This window comes from Grammomys surdaster, unplaced genomic scaffold (assembly GCF_004785775.1).
Source record: "Grammomys surdaster isolate TR1022 unplaced genomic scaffold, NIH_TR_1.0 125679, whole genome shotgun sequence".
Lineage (NCBI taxonomy): Eukaryota > Metazoa > Chordata > Mammalia > Rodentia > Muridae > Grammomys > Grammomys surdaster.
Window position 1 is genome coordinate 10208 of NW_021620516.1, and position 23322 is coordinate 33529.

Sequence of the window (23322 nt, forward strand, 5' to 3'; positions counted from 1 at the left end):
TCTCTCTCTCTCTCTCTCTCTCTCTCTCTCTCTCTCTCTCTCTCTCTGTCTATCTCCTATCGCCTCCCTCTCTCACACACAAATAAAAATAAATAAAAAATTTAAAATTGCTCCTTTGAATTTTTCTCTTAAGAGAAACATGTTTTGATCTTCATTGTTCCCAGTGCTTCAGTCCCTTTAAGGGCAAAGTGTCCTTCTAATCACCTTTTCCTCTTGGGCAGGGGCCACATCCATGGATGAAATGTCTTGAGCTGAACAGTTCAGACATCCTCATAATTTGGCTCTTAATTATGGAAGAAGGGTGTGAATTGATTGGAAAGGAAAGAAGGAATCGACAGTTTTTGAGCATGTATTTCACACTCAATGAACGTGAACAATGCATTAAGCATTGGATTTGTTTACTCTATTAGAATCCTGTAAGTTCAGACCCAAAGAAACTGGGCAATAAGGAGGTGTCAAGGGAAGATTTGGGACTCTTACTCAGAAAGGGAAACTAAATAATCGTCAGAGATGAGTTGAAAGAGGGAATTGGGTAGGAGAGGAGGCGAGGAGGGGAACAGGGTGGTTATCAGGGGTGTTTGTGGGGGTGGGAGAAGGGCAAGGAACATGGTGTTTGTGGGGGTGGGAGAGGGGCTAAGAATGAGAATGAAAGGGGAAGCATCTCTGGTGACTGGCTGGAGGTCTGGGACAGGGGAGGATATAGGGAATCTATGGGAGTGACTCTAGCTGAGATTCCCACCAGAGGGGGATATAGAGACTGAACTGGCCCCCTCCTATAGCCAGGCAGGACTTGCAGAGGAGGGAGGAGGACTGCAATCCATCCACAAATTTGTCTTGCCTACAGAATGGGCCTGGATAAAGATGGAACAGTGGGAGAGAAAGAGAACAGCCAACCAATGACTACCCCAACTTGAGACTCATCGCACGTGAGAAAGCCAGTCTCTGACCCTATTAATGATACTCTGCTATACTTGCAGACAGGAACTGTCTGTATAACTATTTCCTGAGAGGCTTTATGCAGCAGCAGCAGATAGAGGCAGATGCAGAGGTCCACAGCCAAACATCAGGTAGAGCTTGGGGAATCTTGTGGAAGAGTTGGGGAATAGAACTAAGGAAGTCCAAGTGGTCAAGGACACCACAAGAAGATCTATAGAGTCAACTGAAGTGAGACCATGGGGGTTGGCCACCAACCAAGGGACACGTAGAAGCTAGACCTAGACCCCCTATATATCTGTAGCAAATGTGCAGTTTGATCTTCATGTGGGTCTCCTAACACGTGGAGCAGGCCTGTCTAGGTCTCTGTTCCCTGCCACTGGATCCCCTTCCCTACTTCTGGTTGTGTCTCAGTGAGAGAGGGTGTGCATAGTCTTGCTGGGACTATATCCCAGGATGGCCTAGTATCCAAGGGGGAGCTTCTCTGAGGAGAAAGGGAGGAGAGAGTGGAGGGAGGGATAGAAAGGGTGAGACTGGAAAGAGAGGAGGGAGTGGTCTGATCGGGATCTAAAGTGAATTTAAAAAAGGAAAGTATTGGAAGGGGAAAAAAGAATCTTGTGAGTTAGGGATCGCATTTATTACGTGGACTTTACTTTTTTTTTTTTTTTAAAGAGAGAATGGGGACTGAGCTATGGAGATTCTTCATGTTACTCAAGCACACACGGAAATCAGGTCTGATAGACGTCTTGTCTCGCAGACTCTGCGACAAAGATTTGAGTGTAAATGATGTATCTGAGGGTGGTGTTTACTATCGTTTGCATCTCAGCTGTAAATATGTCCTTCAAGATGTGCACGATGATGAACTAAATAAAGGATGCTCAAACCATTCCGCATTAAAAAAAAAACAACAAAAAAAGCGTGGTGCTAAACTCTCCCAGTAGGTGGCGCTGGAGGATACTGCAGTGGCATGAGTAGCGGAGGTTCCCAAGTTGAATGAGGTTCTGTCTGGGCGGGAAGGCCAGAGTGGATGAGTGGGTGTTGGAGAGCCAGGGGGAGGGGGGATGGGATAGGGGGTTCCTGAGGGGAGACCTGGAAAGGGAATAACATTTGAAATGCAAATAAAGAAAATACTCAATAAAAACGGAAAAATCCAGACTCACTTTGTGACAGTGAAACCTTGCATTGGTGATAATCTTTGTTTCGCTTTCTCAGCATGGACTGTAGAGCCCCTAGTTGCTCTGTGCTTCTGGAGGAATTCAGAAAGGCTCTTGAATTTACTGATGCCCTTAAGTAATCACACGCCCTAGTCTCTGCTTGCTGGCTGCCTGCCCTCTGGGCTGCACTGTGGACCAGTAAACCTCCCTTTGCAACCTAGTATGCAAGCAGTTTTGGCTTGGTTTGCAGGGCTGAGCACTAAGCTGCTGCTTCCAGCAAGTTCAAAAAGGCTTCTGCTAAAAGTGCTGTAGGACCCTAACCTGCACCATTAAAGGCTGAATGCCTCTCTATCTGCAGTCTGCAATGCTTGATTCCAGACCTTCTGAGGCCCGATTAAAGCAGTAACTTCGCTAATACCTTGTGGGCAGAGATAAACTTATCCCAAAAGGGAATCTCTTTCAAGTCTGTCTTTTGCTAGTTGACTGTCTTCGTTCCCAGGGTTCTTGGGAAAATTTCTTTTTATTGTAATTAGTATTTATCACAGTTATTGAGTGTGTGTGTATGTGTGTGTGCGTGTGCGTGTGTGTTCTATCTTGAACTTTGTGTTTTGTTTCTTAGTTAGCCTGTCCTAGCACACCATTCCAGTAAGACAGAGAGAAGCCAAGACTTAGTGTGTTAGTGAGTGTGGCTTTTTAGTGTGTGATTGTCAGCAAGCAAGGAACAAACAGCAACTGTTTTATGCAGTGATTTATCATTTTGTGGTTGCTGTTGTGGACTATAAACCTCCTTGAATCTTTGTCTTATGCTAGACTGTTCAAGACACAGGCCCTCAGGCAGAGCAAAGTAGGTTCTTAATGGTAAGAAGTCCATGTGTGGAAATTGACAGCTAAGACTGAAGGTGGCCACTGGGGGGAGCCAAAGGGATGTTGGTAGACAGGCAAGTCTTACTGACTTGCTATTTTAGGATGCTGGCCATCAGAAGGAAATTGGTGAACTGGATGCTGACGTGTGGCTTAGAGTGATTCAAAGGTAAGTTTTCTGGAAAAGTCAGTTGCAAGATCAAATGTTTTTCTGACTAGTGTAATTCAATTGTATGATGAGTGTTTGTTGTGGGTAATTGGATTTTTCCTTGACCTTGGCAAGCCTGCTGGCACACTCTCTATATTGGAAGACAATTTTCTACCTCTCTGGAATACAATAAGCCAAATCTGGGTTCCATCAAGGGCTGGCAGACCTGGCATCTTCGGAAGGTGCCTGCGTCAGTGCCATCCAAGCAGCTAAAAGTCACTGTTGTTAGTGTTTGAATCTGTCCTTTACAAGAACACTTCTCTTCCTGTCTCCTTTGACTTTTTGAGAGAAAGCTTGGTGGCAGGTGGCATTAAGCCCTTCTAATTCTAAGTGCTGGCCTCTAAAGTTCAGTGAAATCAACGGTTGGCTATGCTGCAGAGATGAGAGAGTATCATTAGTGTGGACACTAAAACACTAGGGGGACAATTGCAACTCAAAGTATTCTGGGTAGAAACCAGAGTTTTAATTCATAGTGGTTATGTCATTTTGATAAAGGAGCATTTTTTTTGTTCAAATAATGAAATAAATAATAAAATGCCCTGCAAAGAGCATAATCCTTGTAACAATATCTTATCATTATTTCTACAACTCTCATAGGTTAAAAAAAAAGCTTTGTGACAGGGACAACATATTACACAAAGTTTAAATATCTGTTCAGAAGGTATTCTTTGCAAATGGTGAGTGGATGTTTTTTCTGGAATGGTGAATCTTTCCTTCTCTTTTCTTTAATAGCTATACTGCTATCCAGCATCCAGGCAGCAGGGGGAAGTGTTTCTCTATTTTATTCCTACACACTCTTTCTACTCCCCAGCTCAGCCAGGGAAGAGACCAATAATTCCTTAATTCAAATCTGTTCACAAATGCACCCCATTTGATAGATTCTCATCGTCACTGTCTCCTTCCCCCAAATCTTTAGGGGACATGAGCTTCCAGCAGTCAGCTAATGATTATACAAAGGATGCTGGTGGTTTGGCTTGTTGGCACAAAGTCCTTCCCGCTTCACCCTGTTCCTTTCTTGTCATTCCACTCAGCTCTCATACATCACTTGCCGTAATCAAGTCATAGACAACAAAAGTAAATTATGGAAATTCACAGCTTATTTTTTTTTTCATTTTGCAGATGAGACTCAGGATTTGGAAGGCAAAACAAACAAGCAAACAAATAAAAAGAGAGTTGATTTTGGTCCTCTGTGAATGATGCCAAAGTGATCAAGAGAAATAAAGGTCAGAGAGGAAGAGGCTGGTCATGCATGAGTGTTTATTGACGTGCCTGGTGCCATATCTTCTATAACTCCTTATGTCCTGACAACACCACGGTAGACTGGAGGTCATTAGGACCCTTCTGCTAATGAGAACGGTGCTCAGGGGGGCTGAGCAACTTGCCTAACTTTGTGCTGCTTGAAAAACGATAGACTGAGAGAACTGTAAGCCCAGACTCCACTCAAAGCCAAAGCATTTAAATGTCTCCTGCCCTCACCTGCCAATGAATCAGCAGAAGACAGTTTGTCTGTTGTGTGTCTCAGTCATTCCCCTCCTGACAGCAGGCTGTGTGCCTGCTTTCTCACAAGGGTGTCCTTCTGCTCCCAGCTCCACATACATGCCTATAAAAACATGAAAGGAAGAAAGGACGACCTCCACAAAGGCTGCAGAAGCACACAGCGGAAGCTGCTTTTGTTGTACACAGGCGGTGGTTCCTTTACAAAAAGTGATAACGCAGATACCCAAGGTCTGAGATTCCTAGAGCTGTGGATTTGGTGAAGTGCCAGGGAAGGCACCGATCTCTTAAAATAATACTGGAGCACTCTATGCCTGTGAATGCGGATGTATTTCTGAGTATCCACTTCCCTAACCAGGCTTCCTGGTCACATTCACAGGCAAGGAGATGAGGAGGAAGACAGTGGCCCTTTAGCACTAGTGAGCATAAAGATCAGCCACCTAGATATTTTACCAAAGTAAAATTCTTAGAGGTGACCTTGGTTGCTCCTGGTATCTCTGTTAAGTGGTATCGTCATTTTGGACACAGCATGGCCCTTCTCAATTCTGAAAAGGTCTTCCTTGATGAAATCAGGACTCCAGAATTTTTGAACACTTGTTTATACTGCCATTTAAACAGAAGACAAGTTCCTGGCTGCATCCTTGGTAGACATGGGTTTCTAGCTGTAGTGTTTTTTGAATTTTTATTTTTCTTTGCTTATGATTGTATTCTTAGGAAAGTATTATGGGTAATCTATGTGTGTGTGTGTGTGTGTGTGTTAATGACAAGATTTTATTTATGTAGTTAGATAGCATATTACAATGCAGACCTGGCTGCTATATACCTCAATATGTAGACTATGGTGGCCTCACACTCCATAGAGATCTGCCTATACCTTCCTCCCATGTGCTGGGATTAAAGTCTTGGACCAGTGTGTTCATCAAGATATCCTATTTAAATAACTATATTTAAAATTTAGGATGTCAGCTTCAAGAATGATAATTGAACAATGTATCATAAGTGGTGAATGTTGGGTGAAAATGATAGAAATATAGGGATACTGGATTGCGTTATTGCTGAACATGTCTTTCATCTCTGTCTTTCATCATTTGGGAATACGGAGACAATGAAATCTGCCTACCTTATTTTACATCAGTGAGAAGAAGGTTTAGCTAGTTGAAGATGCTATGAGGTGACACAGTGCCCATTGCCTCATACTTTGTGTGTGCACTTTTGCATGTGAGTGTGTTACTATGCTAGAGAGGAAGCAAAGCAGAATAATGGCTTGGGTATTGAATGCCTTAGGGCTTTAAGCACTTTGGGGTAGCTTGGCATTGTGGATAGAAGGAAAAAGGAAATTGTGGATGAGGGAAAAAGGAAATGCTTTCACCAAATCAGAGTTCCTAGACAACAAAAGGGGAAAATCCTTAATTTCTCTCTTTCCTGTGTTACTGCAACAGACAAGGGGAGAGATGGTTGACTTCCTCCAATAAACACAGCAGCAGATCTGTCCTGCCTGCAGAATGTGGCGTTAAATGCAATGGGTCAGCATTAAGCTTGAATAAAATGTGATGACAAATTAGGACATGAATAGTAAGCCATGGATCACAGATCCTGATTGTGATAACGGTTGTTCACACGCTCACCGGAACAAACACAGCTGCAAGCCGTATCTTCAGATCGACAAAACTGGACCCACATATCCTGGTCTTAGGCAAATTAATTCTGGCTAGCATGGTCATCTCTGAGGAAATTAGGTGTCAGTGGTGGAAACGACATAAGCATTCTCAGATCTTGCTTTTTGCGGGCTCCCAGGTTTTCCTCAGTCTAAGGTCTGAGCTGAGTCTTGTTTTCCTGTGGGCATATGGAAATGGCAAATGTGGGACATAATGCAGGGTAAAAGGCAGCTCCTTTTTGCATATGGTAAGGCCCAGAGCAGGAATTTAGAACATACTTGCATAATAGATGATTAGCAGCCTGGCTAAATCAATCGGTCATGAATAATAATCGGTGTAGAAACAAACTATATTAAGCGTTAATCTCCACCTCAACCCTCATCCCTTTATAGATAAGTTTGGTCACTATCAGTGTCATCATTTCTTTAGGCCCAAAATGCAAATAAACTGTCCTACACAAAGGTTCTTGGGCTATGTGGGATGAGTCTGAGGGTGATGGTTGATGCTTACCTGTTTATTAAATAATCAATTGTGTGCATGTTTGAGTGCCCACGTACACACACACACACACACACACACACACACACACACACACACATTTCTTTAGAAGTAGGATCTCATTGGGTAGCTCCGATAGGCTTTGAACTTCTTTCTTAGCCTTTCAAATGTTGAGATTACAACTTGAGCCACTGACTGCACTTGGTTGCCAGCTAATATGTAATAAGTACTTAATGAAAATGTAGCTTAGGTGCTTCCTGAAATTGAATGAGGAAGTTAGATAATAACCATGTACATAAACGGATAACTAAGATCACATTTTTCCAGCCATTACTTCATGCCACAATGAAATAACTATTAGATGAATAAACACTAGCAATAACATTGATAAATGTGACAACTATTAAATATAATGAGTTATACACCATTTGAAACATTTTCTTGTGCATTTAATCCTCACCACCACCCTAAAAGATTAAGTATAATTCTTATGTTTCCCTTTACAAAGAGAAATGGTGGCATACAGCTGGGAAGAACAGGAAGGCTTTGGTTATTTTAGATAACAAAGCCTAGAAAGAAGTCCCTGGGAGGTGACCTTTAAGCAACAGTCAGAAGGATATTTTCTGTATATCTCAAAAATGCAGGTCTCCCTTTCTACTCACCCCATCTCTGCACCACTATTGTTTAGTGAAGGTCACCAGATTGCTCATCGTCCTTGCAAATACCTTCTACCTGGGTGCCCCTCCCAAAGCCTGAAGTGTGGAAGGACATGGAAGTGACAGACAGATTGGCTTAAATGCATTTGGCCAATTGCTTGGGTGTCGATTCCCCCCACCCCCCGTATGTAGCTGACTGACAGACACTCCTGGAGTCTGAAAAACACAAAGCTTAGACCTGTAGGGTAACATGATAAAGGGTAATGGCTAATCACTGTGCATTTGCCCACAGAGAGGGTGGTTATCTTTCTTATAGTCTGTCAGACCTAGTTATGCTGCTTGCCATTGAAAGGGACAGAAAATGACCCAGTGGTGGCAGCCAAAATCGGAACAATCTCATCTCTGCATAGGGCACAGCAACTTTCACAGCTTCTTGCTTCCAGTATCCTAGATGAGTCCTCCAATAGCCTTGCAGAATAAAGATTATTATGTAGGATTCAGACCCCAGAGAAACAGGCTGAGCTGTGTCAGTTTAGTCAAGGTTATGCAGTTGGTAGGGTCGAAGTGAGTCAGTGCTTGCATACTTTTGGGGGATGAAAAACCTTCTAATCAGTTTATAGAAATGTGTTTCCTAACAGTGAAAATAGTCACAGTTTCTCCTGGACCAGTGTCTTGGTTCGTTCTGGCTGCTGTTACAAATACCATAGAACATGTGGCATGCCAAAAATAGACATTTATTTTTCATGATCTCTAGGCTTAGAAGGCGGAGGTAAAGTAGTAGGCAGATGTGGTGTCTTTGAGGGGGTTTACTAATGGTTTCTTCTCATCAGGTCCTTACTATTGGAAGAGATGAATGGGCTCCCTTGGTCATCTTTGATGAGGACACTGGTTCATTTCTCAGTCTCCCCCCACCCCCATCATCTTATCATCTTTCAAAGATGCCACCTGCTAATATCATCACTTTGGTGAGTGCCATGGGTGGTCTTGATCAGACCACTATGATGGGATTAAGAAATGTCCAGGGGGTCAGTGGGCATACCTCAGAGTGTGTCTGTGATGACATCTCCATGGATTTTGAGGAGGGCTCGGACCTAATGAAGACTTAATTCCTCAATGAATTCTTAATCTGATGGCAATATCAGGAAGGCTTGAAAGGTAGAAGTAAGGCCTAGTTGGAGGAAGAAGGTCACCTGGGATAGGAGCTGGAAGTTGGGGAGTGGAGTGAGAGGGAACATGTTTTTGGGTATTACATCCTGCCCTGGCCTCTTCCTGTGTATCAGGATGTGAAGGTTCTTTGCTACAAGTTCCTCCTGTAGTAATGTTTTGGCTGAGCATACAGGGCCAAGTAACTTTGGATTAAACCCTTAGAAACTGAGCCAAAAAAAAAAACTCTGTTCCTTTTAGTTGTTTCTGCCAAGTAAACAACCAATTCATAGGGCTATAGTGTTCACATATGAACATCGAGGGCATAAATATCCACATCATAGATTCCTGTCCTGTAGCCTTTATCCAAAATTAATTTCTGTCTTACATTAAAAATACATTTATTTCATTCCAATACACTTCCTGCCCCTACAAAGTTCTCACCTATTCCAGCACCAACTTCAAAGTTCAAGGTTTCATCTAAATATGATATTTAGGTATAGGATGTGTGTGATTTTCAAGATGTGATTCACTAGAAAATAATTTTCCTACTAGCTGCGAACCTGTGACATTATATGCTATAAGCTTCCAAAACACAGTGATAGGGTGACACAGGACAGAGATTGAGATGGTAGGTCACATGTGAGCCCTCAGCCTTCAGACTGGAGTATTCTGTCACTGAAGGCCTGTTAGGGTGATTGTCCTCATACTGTGGCTTTGGGAAGTCTTGCCTATATGGGACTACTGAGTATGACCTGGTGGGGCATTCTGGGCTGATCTTTACAGCAGCTCTCTTCCTGAATTCTGAACAAGGTTCTAGGTAATTCCATCACTCTTCATTTTCCTCCAAGTGGCCACACCCTTATACCCATGTCCTCTTTGTCCTGGCAGATACATCTCATATTGGCTGCTAAGGTTTGCTAAGGTGCCTTCCATACTTGGCACTTGGAAGCCACAGCTGTGATGGCTGAGAGTTGTATGAATGGAGAGAGCAGAGGATTAAGGAGGAGCCAGGCAGCCCATGCTAAGTAAGTTTCTTTCTTTTTAAAAATTAAAAAAAAATTATAATTGATTCTATCTTCCAAGCCTTGGGACTTAGGGTCTGAAAAGGGAGGGACATCGCTAACAATCTTTGATATACCTCTAGAGTGAATATTCCATTGTTTTGGACAATATGTCCTGGGTAATCCATATTACTCTTTTAATTAACAAGTTGCTTGGCCCTAACTTTATTCTGTGTTTAATTGTTCATTCATTTGAGTATGGATAGGCTGTGGCTTCCTCAATCTTTAAATGTTTCCTTTCTTTTGATGAAAAAGTCTTTCTTTACTTCAATTTTTTTTCTTGTATGTTTTTCGAAAAATATTTAGGAACAGCCAGAATGCACCTTTTACAATTTGCTTAAATGTTTCTTCAGTCAAATATCCCATTCCATGATGTGAAGGCTTTACCTTCCACAAAACACTAGCCATATTAAAAAAAAAACAACTAACCATATTTTTGCATAAGGATGGCCTCTCCTTTAGTTTCCAATGAGATCCCCTTTCCTATCTGAAAAATCATCAGGATAGTCTTTATTAGCCAGTTTATAACACTGTCCTATTCAAAGCCATTTAAATACATTCTAGGAAGGCAGAAGTTTCTTTATGGCTTTCTCTTTTTCATCTTGGGTCCTCATGAAAATTACATGTAACAATCTGTCTTAGTTGCATTTCACTGCTGTGAAAAGACACTGCCACCAAGGCAACTCTTATAAGGATAACATGTAATTGGGGCAGGATTACAGGTTCAGAGGTTCAGTCTATTATCATCAAGGCAGGAACATGGCAGTGCCCAGGCAGGCATGGCACAGGAGGAGCTGAAGAGTTCAGCACCTTGTTCTCAAGGCAAATAGAAGACTGGCTTCCAGGAAGCTAGGACAAGGGTCCAAAATCTCACCCCCATAGTGACATACTTCCTCTAACAAGGCCCACCTCCAAATAGTGCTACTCCCTGGGCCAAGTATATTAAAGTCACTTTTTTCTTATATGCACCTGGAAATAGTCTAAACTTTTCTACTACCTTGTCCCAAAGCTGCTTCTGTGTTGTTATATGTTTGCTACCTATTCTCTACTGTTTTGACTTTTTGGTCCCCTGTAAGGGTCTTTACTGTTTTGAGATACAATTTTACTATTGGCCACATACATCAGATGGCTCACAGCCTCCTGTAACTCCAGCTTTAGAGGGATCCAGTGCTTCTCTTCCTGGGCACCTACATATGCATCTACCCAAGGCATGCACAAATTCACATACCTAAAATTCTTAGAAAAAAGAAAATAAATTATTCAGAGTTTAAAGCAAAGCAAAACAAAAATTCCTGAGAAATGTATTTGTTAAAGTTTAGGAGACATGGATGTCCAAGGTCTAGGTGCTGGCCAATTCAGGCTGTGGTGAGGGCCCACTCTCTGGTTCATATATGAGATCTTGCGGTGTCCTGAAACGGTGGAATAAGTGAGACATCCCACTTCAGTTTCATTTACTATATTTTTCTGTTTATTGAAAATAAATTTTTTTCTCACATAGTGTACTCTAATTATGATATCCCCTCCCTCTACTCCTCCCAGTACCTCTCAATTTTTCTTTGCATCTGGACCTACCCCTTCCTGTCTTTCATTAGAAAAGAACAGGCTTCTAAGTGATGATGATGATGATAAATATAGTATGACTAAACAGAAAACTGACACACTGGAATAGGACAAAACAAAGAGGAAAGGACCCAAGAAAAAGCACAAGAAACAGATACAGGTGCAGAGATACCTGTTCATACACTCAGGAATTACATAAAAACACTACAGTGGTAGCCATAGTATAGACACAAAGGATCTATAGGGTAAGAATGAAGTGTCCTTTGGGTATATTCCTAGGAATGTCATAGCTTGATTTTGAGGTAGTTTGATTCACAAACCCCAGTAGAACTGACACACTGATTTTCATAGTAGCTGTACAAGTTTGTAGACCCACCAGCAATGAAGGAGTGTTTCCCTTACTCCACATCCTCACCAGCATGAGCTGTCACTTGTTTTATAGATCTTAGCCATTCTGGTGGATGTTAACATAAAATCTCAAAGTAGTTTTGAGTTGCATTTAGCTGATGGATAAGGATGTTGAACATTTCTTTAAGTGTTTCTGAGTTGTTTAAGTTTCATATTTGAAAATGTCTGTTTAGATCTATACCCCATTATTTCACTGGGTTATTTGTTTTCTTACGGTCTAGTTTTTGAGTTCTTTATGTATTTTGGATATTAACCCCGTATCAAATATGTAGTTTGTAAAAAAAAAAAATTCCCTTCTGTATGCCTCCACTTTGTCCAAATGATGGTTTCCTTTGTTGTGCAGAAGCTTTTCAGTCTCATGAGGTTCCATTTAATTGCTGATCTTAGTACCTGTGCTAACAGTTCTGTTCTGAAAGTAATTTTCTGTGTCAATGAGGTCAAGGCTATTCTAATCTTTCTCTCTTATCAGGCTTAATATATCTAGTTTTATGTTGAGGTTTTTGATCCCTTTGGAGTTGAATTTCATTCAGGGTGATATGTATGGGTCAATTTTGATTCTTCTACATGTATCCATACAGTTTGATGAGCACTATTTGTTGACAATGCTGCCTTTTTTCATAGTGTCTCTGTCTGTTTTTTATTTTTATTTTTATTTTTTAAAAATCAGGTATCCACAGGGGTGTATATTTGTGTCTGGATCTTCAATTCAATTCGATTGATCAAATGTTTGTTTTTGCACCAATACCCTGTTTCTTTTCATTACTCTATCTCTGCAACACAACTTGAAATGGGGGATGGTAATACCTCTAGCAGTTCTTTTATTATTCACAATTGTTTTAACTATCATGGGTGTGTGTATGAATTTCTGTATGAAGCTGAAAATTATCCTTTCAAGATCTGTGAAAGGTTTGCTGTGTTCAGTAGTCTGGGCTGGCATTTGTGATCTCTTAGAGTCTGTACACATCTGTCCAAGGCCTTCTGGTTTTAGAGTCAGCATTGAGAAGCCAGGTGTTATTCTAATAGGTCTGCATTTATATGTTACTTGGTTTTCCCCCTTGCTTCTTTTAATATTTTTCAATATTATTTTTTCTCTTGTTCTGTACATTTAGATTTTTGGTTACTATGTTTTGAGAGGACTCTCTTTTCTGGTCTAGTGTGTTTGCTGTTTTCTATGTTTCTGGTACCTTGATGTGCATATCATTCTTTAGGTTAGGGAAGTTTTCTTCCCTGATTTTGTTGAAAATATCATCTGTGAGGCCATGAAAGGATAGCTTGGTTCCTGGCTGGGCACAGGCCTCAAACCCTGGACAATAGTGGGACAATGGCAGGCGTTTGGCCATGCCCCCAGACCCCAGGCTCCTGCCATGCCATTGAACCATGATTTTTAGTCACTTAGGGCAATACAGCCACTCCCTAAGAGAGGTTTGCATCACCCAGCACAGGTAGAGGGCGTGACTACAGGCCTCAGCCTCAAGAGATTTACATACTAATGAGATACCTGAAGGCCAGAGGGTGTAGCCAATTAAGCATTCTTTCCCAGGCCCTTCTCCCTCCTCCCTCCCTATTTAACTCAGGTCTGCCCTGAGTTTCATGGGGGTGCATCTAGATTCAACTATTATCTGTCATGAAAATAAAGTCTGTAAAAACCATGGACTTCCTTATGTCTTTTGGGACCACCATGGGGAACCTTGGAGAAGGCCTTTGATGAGCTGCTATAGCAACAGCTGCATTGCCTAACTTCCCACCTGGAGGACCTCTCTGTGTTCCAGCCACAAGGCCGCAGATTCAAGCAAGCTAGCTGAGCCAAGCCTTGATCTAGCCAAGCGAGTAGAACTAAGAATTACCCTGTGGGGTGTCACTGGAGCTCTCCCTCTCAGCCCTCTCGGCTGCAGGCCAGTCCAGCCCACATTCCCCCCCCCCAACTCTTTCGTGTCTTTCAGCGGTGCCTGGGAGCCCAGGAGTCTGAAACCAGTCGATCCCCGAACCTTCTTGCCCAGGGGTCCCCATCCCCAAGAGCTCTGCCCCCATGGAACTTCAGACTGAGTTCTTTCTCCAGCCGAGGCACCCCAGTGGCTTCTCAAAGCCTAGTACCAACCCAGTGCTGCGTGGAAGGGGCTCAGTCAAAATTCCGTGCTTCTGCTTCTCTCCAGAGCCCTGAGCCTTTTCATATTGTTCCAGATTTTTATGGATTTTTTTGTGCCAGCAGTTTTTTAGATTTGACATTTTCTTTGACTGTGGTATTCATATCTTTTGTAGTGTCTTCAATACCTGAGATCCATCTCTTGTATTCTGTTGGTGAAGCTTGCCTCTGTGGTTCCTGTTCAAGTTCCGAAATTTTTCACTTCCAGATTTCCCTCAGTTTGGGTTTTCTTAGTTGATTATATTTCCTATTTCCACTTTTAGTTCCTGAACAGTTTTATCCATTTTCTTCTATTGTTTGTGTTTTTCTAGATTTTTTTTTTCAAGACAGGGTTCCTCTGTGTAGCCCTGGCTGTCCTGGAACTCACTCTGTAGACCAGGCTGGCCTCGAACTCAGAAATCCACCTGCCTCTGCCACCCAAGTGCTGGAATTAAAGGCATGTGCCACCACTGCCCAGCTTTCTAGATTTCTTTAAAGCATTTAATCATTTTCTTTATCATATTTATAAAGGCTATTTTAATATCCCTGTCTTGTGCTTCAGCTATGTACATTTCTCAGATCCTACAGTAGTAGGGTTGCTGGGTTAACAGTGGGACATTGTCCTCACTGTTACAGAGTGTGTTCTTATGTTGTGTCTTGTCATATGAGATTGGGAAGACTGAAATTCTAGGTGCTGATATCTGGGTTTGCCTTGGTTTGGTAGGGTGTTTTGTCCCATTATTTCTGTTGCTTTCTCTGGTTCTTAGAGGGGTAAGGTAGTTGTATGTTGCCCTGGGAAGGCAGTCAGAGGGTGGGGGGAGGCCATAGTAGGTAGTCTGCTGTAGAGTTGGAGGTAAGACTGGGGTGGTGGATTTAGAGAAAAGGCAAGAGAGGTAAAGATCCACAGTTAGGTTGCTTGCTTTCCTTGCCAGGTTCCTAGATAATGCCGGCTGTATTTAGGGACTGGGATAAAGAGATGAGTATGGAGAAGGAAGGTTGGTGTGGGAGATTTGTGGGATGCACTGGAGTTGTGTGCAGGGATGGAGGCAAGGCTGCAGCAAGTGGTCTTCTACAGAGCTGGGGATGAGACTGGAGGATTGGATTTTAAAGAGAACATGTAGAGGTGAAAATCATGATCAGCCTACATGCTACCCTAGCTGTAGCTGGGTACATAGCTGGCTTGTTCCTAGAGAATGCATATTGGTGTTTGGGGCTGGAATAATGTGATGGGTATGGGTTGGAGGAAGAAAGTTGGAGACTAAGGCCTAACTGATGGAAATGGGGCCAGAGAGGAAGGTGAGGCTGCAGGAGATGGTCTGCCACAGAGCTGGAGATGAGGCTGGGGTTTGGACTTAGAGGAGATGAGGGACAGGTGAAGATGTGCAGTTGGCCTACCTGCTTCCCTGTTGTGCTTCATTTATAAAGGGATTAATCTTCTTTCTGATATTTGCTCCATTAGCTTATCATCTTCCCCAAACTACCAGGTCCTAATACTATTGCTTTGGGAATTAGGATATACATTTTAGGGGAACAAAGAGATCCAGAAGATATTAGTCAAATTCTGAGTCCTCAGCTTTGTATTTGAAAATACGTTCAGTTCTAGTATAAACTCTAGTGTATATATATATATTAGTATACATAAAATACTTGGCACAGCTTCTAGCCTAAAGTAAGATCTTAACTAATGTTAGCTTGTAAGACTCCAAGTTTTGGATAGAAGAAAATGAAGGCCTGGAAAGGTTTGAGTAGCTAGTCCAAAGTTGCATGGTCAGGAAGTCATCTGGGCTGACTGCAGGCTACGTGGTCAAGGGGTCCAACTTTCATCCACAGTGAGCATCACTAACCTGCACTGCAGTGAACATCCTAATCTACAATGCCCAAGGATAAGTTTGTGGGCAGATCTTTCTAACTTCTAGATGGTTACAGTTTGTTTTTGCCAACACTAGCTCTGTGGGATTTGAAATCCAAGTTGTAAGGCTTTCCTGTTTTGTCAAAATTTTGTACATCAAATGACTTCCTAAGCAGACAGTGCTTTGGCATTCACCCATCACTACTTCTGGCAGGAGCTTTATGTTCTCTTTGCCTCATTCCACGAAGATTCTATCTGTCAGAGGCTTTGTTCAGTAACACAGAGGAAGAAATTGGGGATGGGCGGGGGACTGGACTGTATTTCCAGATGTTACAAAGAAAGGACAGATGGTTCCTAGGGGTCAGTTCTATCAAGGAAGTAGGACTTCAGTCAGGCCTTCCATGAAAGACATTGAGGTTTTAAAAGGAGACTGAAGTATAGCTAAGAAAGCCAGAGGAGTGAGGATGCTGAAGGTCAAGGTGAGATAAAGAGGTCATTTCAGACAAGCTGCAGACATGTCTGCAGCAGAGGAAAGGATAATGTCTTAGTTAGGGTTACTGTTACTGTGATGAAACATCATGACCAAAGCAACTTGGGGAGGAAAGGGTTATTTGGCTTACCCTTTCATGTCATTGTTCATCACTGAAGGAAGTCAGAACAGGAACTCAAACAATGCAGGAACCTGGAGAAGGGAGCTGATGCAGAGGCCATGAAGAGCGCTGTTTACTGGCTTGCTCCTCATGGCTTCCTTAGCTTACATTCTTATAAAATCCAGGACCACCAGCCCAGGGCTGGCACTGCCTTAATAAGGCTGGGCCCTCCCCAATCAATTATTAATTAAAGAAAATGACCCACTGGTTTGCCTACAGCCTGATCTTATAGAAGCATTTCCTTAATTGATGGTCCCTCATCTCAGATAAATTTAATTTGTGTCAAGTTGACATCAAATCAGGCAGAACAGATTTTTTTTTTATTGGATATTTTATTTACATTTCATATGTTGTCCCCTTACCCCATCCCCCACCCACCCTGGAACCCCCTATCCCCTCACCCCTCCTCCTTCTTCTCGGCGGATCCCCTACCCCTACCTACCCCCCACTCCCACCTCCCCACCCTCAAATTTACACCCCCTGGGGGGTCCAGCCTTCATGAGGACAAGGATCTCATCTTCCACCTGTGCCTGGCAGGGCCCTCTACTCTTACATATTCAGCTGAAGCCCTGGATCCCTCCCTAAGTGCTCCCAGGCTGGTGGTTAGGACTCTGGGAGCTGTGGTTGGTTGGTATTGTTGCTCTCCTCATGGGGCCACAAACCCTTTCAGCTCCTTCAGTCCTCACTCTAACTCCTCCATTGAGAACCTCATGATCAGTTCAATGGCTAGTTGTGAGCATCTGCCTCTGAATATGTCAGACTCTTGAAGGCCTCTGAGGAGACATCCATATCAGCTCCTTATCAGCATGCACTTCCTGACTTCCACATCAGCATCTACCTTTGGTGACGGCACATGGGATGGATACTCATGTGGAAAGTTCTTCAAATGGCCTCTCCTTCAGTTTCTGTCCCTCACTTTGTCTCCATATTTGCTCCCTTGAGTATTTTGTTGCTCCTTCTAAGAAGAACTGAATCACCCCCACTTTGTCTTCCTTTTTTATGAGCTTCATGTGGCCTGTGAGTTGCATCTTGGGCATTTCAAGGTTCTGGGCTAATATCCAATAATCAGTGAGTGAATACCATGTGTGTTCTTTTGTGATTGGCTTACTTCACTCAGGATGATAATTTCTAGTTCCATCCATTTACCTAGGAACCTCTCGAATTCATTGTTTTTAATAGCTGAGTAATACTCCATTGTGTAAATATACCACATTTTTTGAATCCATTCCTCAGTTGAAGGACATCTGGGTTCTTTCCAGCTCCTGGCTATTATAAATAAGGCTGCTATGAACATAGTTGAGCATATGTCCTTGTTATATGTTCGAGCATCTTCTGGGTATATGCCTAGGAGTGGTATAGCTGGATCCTCAGATAATGCTATGTCCAATTTTCTGAGGAACCGCCAGACTGATTTCCAAAGTGGTTGCACCATCTTGCAGTCCCACCAACAATGGAGGAGTGTTCCTCTTTCTCCACACCCTCGCCAGCATCTACTATCACCTGAGTTTTTAATCTTACAGGCAGAACAGATTTTTGCTGCTCTTTGGTTTGCTTTTTGTTTGCTGGTGGCTCCAGCATGGGACACTCACATGTTCCATCTATGGGATAGTGTGATGGCTATTTTTGGTTGTTAACTTGATTAGATCTGGAATGAATTGCAATCCAGAAATAAAGGACACACTTGTAATCCAGATCTTGAGGCTGGAAGACATGGGCTTCTGACCTGGATCTTGACATGGGATGACACACGCTTTTCATTCAGGTCTTCAGGCATGAAAAGCTTAGTTCCAGGCAAGGCAGTGCAAGCCTTTAATCTCAGGAGACTGAGGCAAGCAGATCTCTGACTTCAAGGCCAGTCTGAGACAGAGCAAGTTATAAATCCAGGTGAAGTGGTATACACCTTAAATCTAGGCCACACCTTTTGCTGGAGGCCTACATAAGGATTATGGAAAAAGGAAGGCTCACTCTTCTTCGCCTCTTTGCACCTACTTGCCAACACATCTGCTGGAACCTACTCCTCCAGGATTCTAGCTTATATAGAAGACCAGCTAAAACAACTAGCCTCATGGATCTGAACAACTACTAGATTCTTGGACTTTCCATTCACAGCTGTCAATTGTTGGGTTAGTTGTACCATAGACTGAAAGTCATGACAACAAATTCCCTTAATATATAGAGAAATTACATAAGTTCTATGACTCTAGAAAACCATGACTAATACAGAAGGAAACACTTATAGCATCATCAAAGAAGATGGGACCCTTTGTGTATTTTATGGCAGCAATAGGGCCGTTGCCATTTGCTGTGCACTGTCATAACTTGTTCAGGCATCTATACAGAAACACCTAAAATGGGTAGCTCATATACAAAAGTCCTCATGTCTTAACATCATTTTATCATTGTTAGGATTCAATTTGGTGGAAACACAAATATTCAGTCTAGAAAATGCACTTATTGTGTGCTCAGGACAAGAGTGAACATTTTCTCTATCATTGTTTTCAAATTCTGTTTACTACTCCCATCTTACAGGTGAGGATGCAGGGAGGCCCAGAAAAATGGTACAAGTCTCTCATCACAAGCAAGTCAGTCCGGGACTTGGTTCCTACCCCAGATGTACTAGACTTCAATTCTATTTCTTATGCTATGTCAACAGATGTTGAAAGGTTCTCCCAAGGCTGGCATAGGGAACTCTTCCCTTGACATTAGAAAGTAAGAGTAATGCTGTGGTGGTGACTGCCCATTAAAGGCTTTAGTTTAGCACTAATCACTAGGAATAAGATGCCAGGTATGCAAGTTTAAATTCTGTTAGCTTCATGAGAAAGGAAAGAAGAAACATGAACTTCATGTAATAATATGGCTGATGCAACTCAGTACATTCAGCAACCATAATTTCAGCAGCAGTCAAAAAAGTTGTTTAGGAGATATTTATGCACTTCTCCCTAGTAACATTGTGTTTATTTTCTAGCTACAATTCATCTCAGTTTGCTTTACCACATGTCAACTGCTTAGTATATATGTGCAACCAGAAGCTGCCCTCCTGGATCCACAGATTTGGAGAAAGCTGTACTCACAAGGCTAAAGGCAACATCAACAGGTAAATATAACCCAAAACTTTATAGATGTCAGCCCTTTTGTTAGCTTGTTAAGACTGCCAGAACAAAAGGCCACAGACCTGGCTTAAGTAACAGACATTTATTTGCTCACAGTTCTGAAGATGGCAGGACTAAGATAAGCTGCTGGTAGTTCTGGATTTGTCAGTGACTTTCCTTGTTTGCACTTGGAGGGCCATTTTTTCAGTGTATCCATATGGAGTTCTCCCCCATATGAGCACATGTCTTGTTTCTCTGTGTGTGTCCATCTTTTCTTTGTTTGTAAGGACAGCAGTCACACTGAACTGTGGCCCACTGCTATATTCTGGTTTAAACCTCTCTCCAAATGCAGCCACATTCTGAGGATTTGTATATTAATGTTCTGTTTGGGGAGAAGGCACAATTTAGCTTCCAGGTAGCCATCAATGATGCTAAGCATTTAACATACTAAATGCAACAAAGATACAATAATGTATGGTATTAATAATATCATTTTACACATGTAAAGTTTAAGGTAAAAGAAGCCAGGTATGGTTAATAATTTTACTATGGCTGTTAGTTGAGACAGTATCTCATATATATCCAGATTGACTTCACGATCACTAAGTACTCAAGGGTGACCTTGAACTTCTGATACTCCTGTGTACAAAGTGCTAGAATTGCAGGTATAGAATTGTTGGAGTAGGTGTGGTGTTGTTAGAATAGGTGTGACCTTTCTGGAGGAAGTGTGTCACTGAGGGGGTGGGCTTTGAGACCCTTTCTCCTCCTAGCCAAGTCTTCTCCTGTTTGCTCTCAGAACAAATTGTAGAACTCTCAGCTCCTTCATTTTCATACCTGGCTGGATACTGCATTATGTTCACTTGTGTGAAGTTCTGGGGATCAAGCCAAGAGTTCTATGATAGCAAGTGCTCTCCCAACTCTGCTACATCCCCAGCTCCAGATTTTATTTTTCTTATTAAAGTTTTTAAAAATTATTTCCTATTTTTATCAGCTATTGAGATCACACACCCCCATTACCTTCCCATCCCTTCTTCCTAACTAGTCCCCCTCTTACTTTCATGTCATAATGGGTGAGTCCAACTGCTTTGTTCCTGATTGCAATGCCGAATCATATCCAGAGGACTGATTCCTAGAACTCTTCCACATCTTCCACCTCTTATCATCTTTCTTCCATCTTGTTTTCAACATTGCCTGGGCCTCAGAATGTGTGGTGTAGATATCCCATTCTCCGTAGTTCTTTCATCTCTGTGCTTTGACTAGTTATGACGACTAAATGGCTTTCAGGGATAAAAGTGAGGTCATCAGGCTTAATGGCAGGCACTTTTGCCCCCTGAATTAACCTTGCTTGCCTGAAGACGAGATCTGAGAGATGCATTGACATGTCAATGAACACCAAGGATTTCCACCAATCTCCACAAATGGGGAGAGATCCATGGGGTGCAGGACTTCTCAAAGCCAGCGGAAAGAACCAGCTTGCCTGTATATTGATTTGTACTTGTAGCCCTTCTGTTGTGAATTGGCCCAGGAAGTGGCACCATTAGGAGGAATGGCCTTGTTGGAGGTGTAGTGTTGTTGGAATAGGTGTGACCTTTCTGGAGGAAGTGTGTTACTGAGGGAGTCGGCTTTGAGACCCTACCTCCTCCTAGCCAAGTCTTCTCCTGTTTGCTCTCGGAACAAATTGTAGAACACTCAGCTCCTTCATCGTCATACCTGGCTGGATGCTGCCAGGCTTCTGCCTTGATGATAATGGATTGAACCTCTAGGCCTGTAAACCAGCCCCAATTAAATGTTCTATATAAGAGTTGCCTTGGTTATGGTGTCTCTTAACAGCAATGGAAACCCTAACTAAGACATCTCCAGAACTCTGGGACAATAAAATCTTGTCGTTAAAAAGTGACTAGGCATGTAGAACTTCTTAACAACAGCCTTAAAAAACCGATACAGATGGGAAGTGTGGAACACTCATGAAAATAATTGCTTTGGATGATATTAAGTATGACTCAGAGAGAGGAATGGGGATACAGACAGTGTCTTGGGACTTCCAGCAAAGAACAGTTTTAGGGGAGGATAGAATTATGGTCTAAAAATCTCCATATAAATGGTCAGCCTAAAAAATAAAATAAACTAATGAGAAAAGGTGGTGGATATTTTAGACTCTTTGAGAGTTGGGCTGAAATCCAGTATTGTTATAAACTAAAGTTGAGGCAAGATAGTTGACTTTCCTTACCCACAGATGCTGCTTCTACAAATTCAGCCAATTGGGGATAGGAAATACATGTGGAAATGAAAAGTGTGTTTGTACTGAGCATGCACATTCTCCCAGTGTCATTTATCCTATAAATAACACAGTACAACAGCTATTTTTGCATAGCATCTACATTGTATTGGTTATTTTACATAATATAAAAATGATTTAAAGTATTTGGGAGGATGTTTATACTTTATATGCAAATATTACACCATTGATATAGGAATCTGAGCATTGTGGATTTTGATAAAGGTTTGTGTACTAGAACAAATACTCTGAGGCTACCCAGTCACTACTGTACATTTATTACAAGGGGAAATTTTTTGTACTAGAGTCAGATGAATAGAAAGAAGCCACAGATCTCAAAGGAGAAATAGGATAGCAGAATTTAGGGCGAAGGTGTATAGAAAGACACACAGGAGTGACATTCCTAAAAAAAGAGTCCATGGGAGTGACTGGCAGTCAAAACATGAACCTATGGCAATGCATTTCATAGTCAAACTTAGCATCACATCCTGGCTCTTAAGGGCTTATAGGTAGCTCATAGTGTGAAGAGGATTCAGTTCATTTATAAGAGTCTTCAGGTCTTAATGTCACCATTGTTCTCAAGTCTAAAATATCTAAGACTCAAGGCAATTTAGCTGTGAACTAACTCCTCTAACTGTTAACCTTTTTGATAGGATCTCATTATATATCCTTAGCTGGCCCAGAACTTGTGACATAGTATAGACTAGTCTTAAACTCATGGAGGTCTGCCTGTGCTAAAATGAAAGGTGTGTACCATCATGCCAGGTAAAATTATAAATGGTAATTATGTACTTCTAACATACAGTAGTGCAGAATCAACATTTCCATTCCAAAATCAAGAAACAGAAAGACAGTAAAGGAGGGTCAGATTAAAGCAAGACCAAAGTCCAGCAAGAAAAACACTACATTTTGTAGGTCCATGTCCAGTGTCTTGGTATAAAGTATCATAAGCTGAATTCCTTTAGGCCTGAACAGCCCTGCCCCTGTGGTCTTGTTATCTGTTTTCTACACAGCCTTTCTATTGGACTGTTCTCACTCATTGCTTGTGGCTTTTCTCAGCAGACATTCCATGGTCTTCACTTATCCAATATCCTTGAGCTTGCTTGCATTGTGGCTAGACTTCATATACAAAGCCTCATCCTTTGCTCTCTCGTGGTTCCTTTCATAGAATCTCATTCTGATGTACATTTCCTGGTTTCCAAGGCTTTCCTTAAATATATCAGTGGAAGCTTCTATGATCCTCTCACTTTTCGTTGTTCACATCAGCAAACCAAGCTTCATGAGGATGGTGCCAGTGTCTGTCACTGTTAACATAGTCACTGAGTCTCCCTCAATCTTGGTTGTAGTTATCTCTAAGTGTGTGAACAGCACAAAACAGGGACTCTTTCCTAGGTGACCCTATATGACCAGGACATCCCTGTGATTCTCTCTTTGTAAAGGAAGATCTTTCAAATTAATGTACAATTTGAACTCTGGAGCCTGAGTGAGTAATGTCAATATAATTCATCTTTACTATTTGCCCAGTGCAAAATGCTTGTTTCTCTGTGTGAGCATTTGTGCACTTACACACATGTGGACTTTTGGAGGTATACACACATACACACATTGAGAGAGAGAGAGAGAGAGAGAGAGAGTTTCGTGGGCCAGTGTGTGATGTTGCATGTCTTGCTCAGTTCTCTATCTTATTTTTTTTTTTTTTTTTTTTT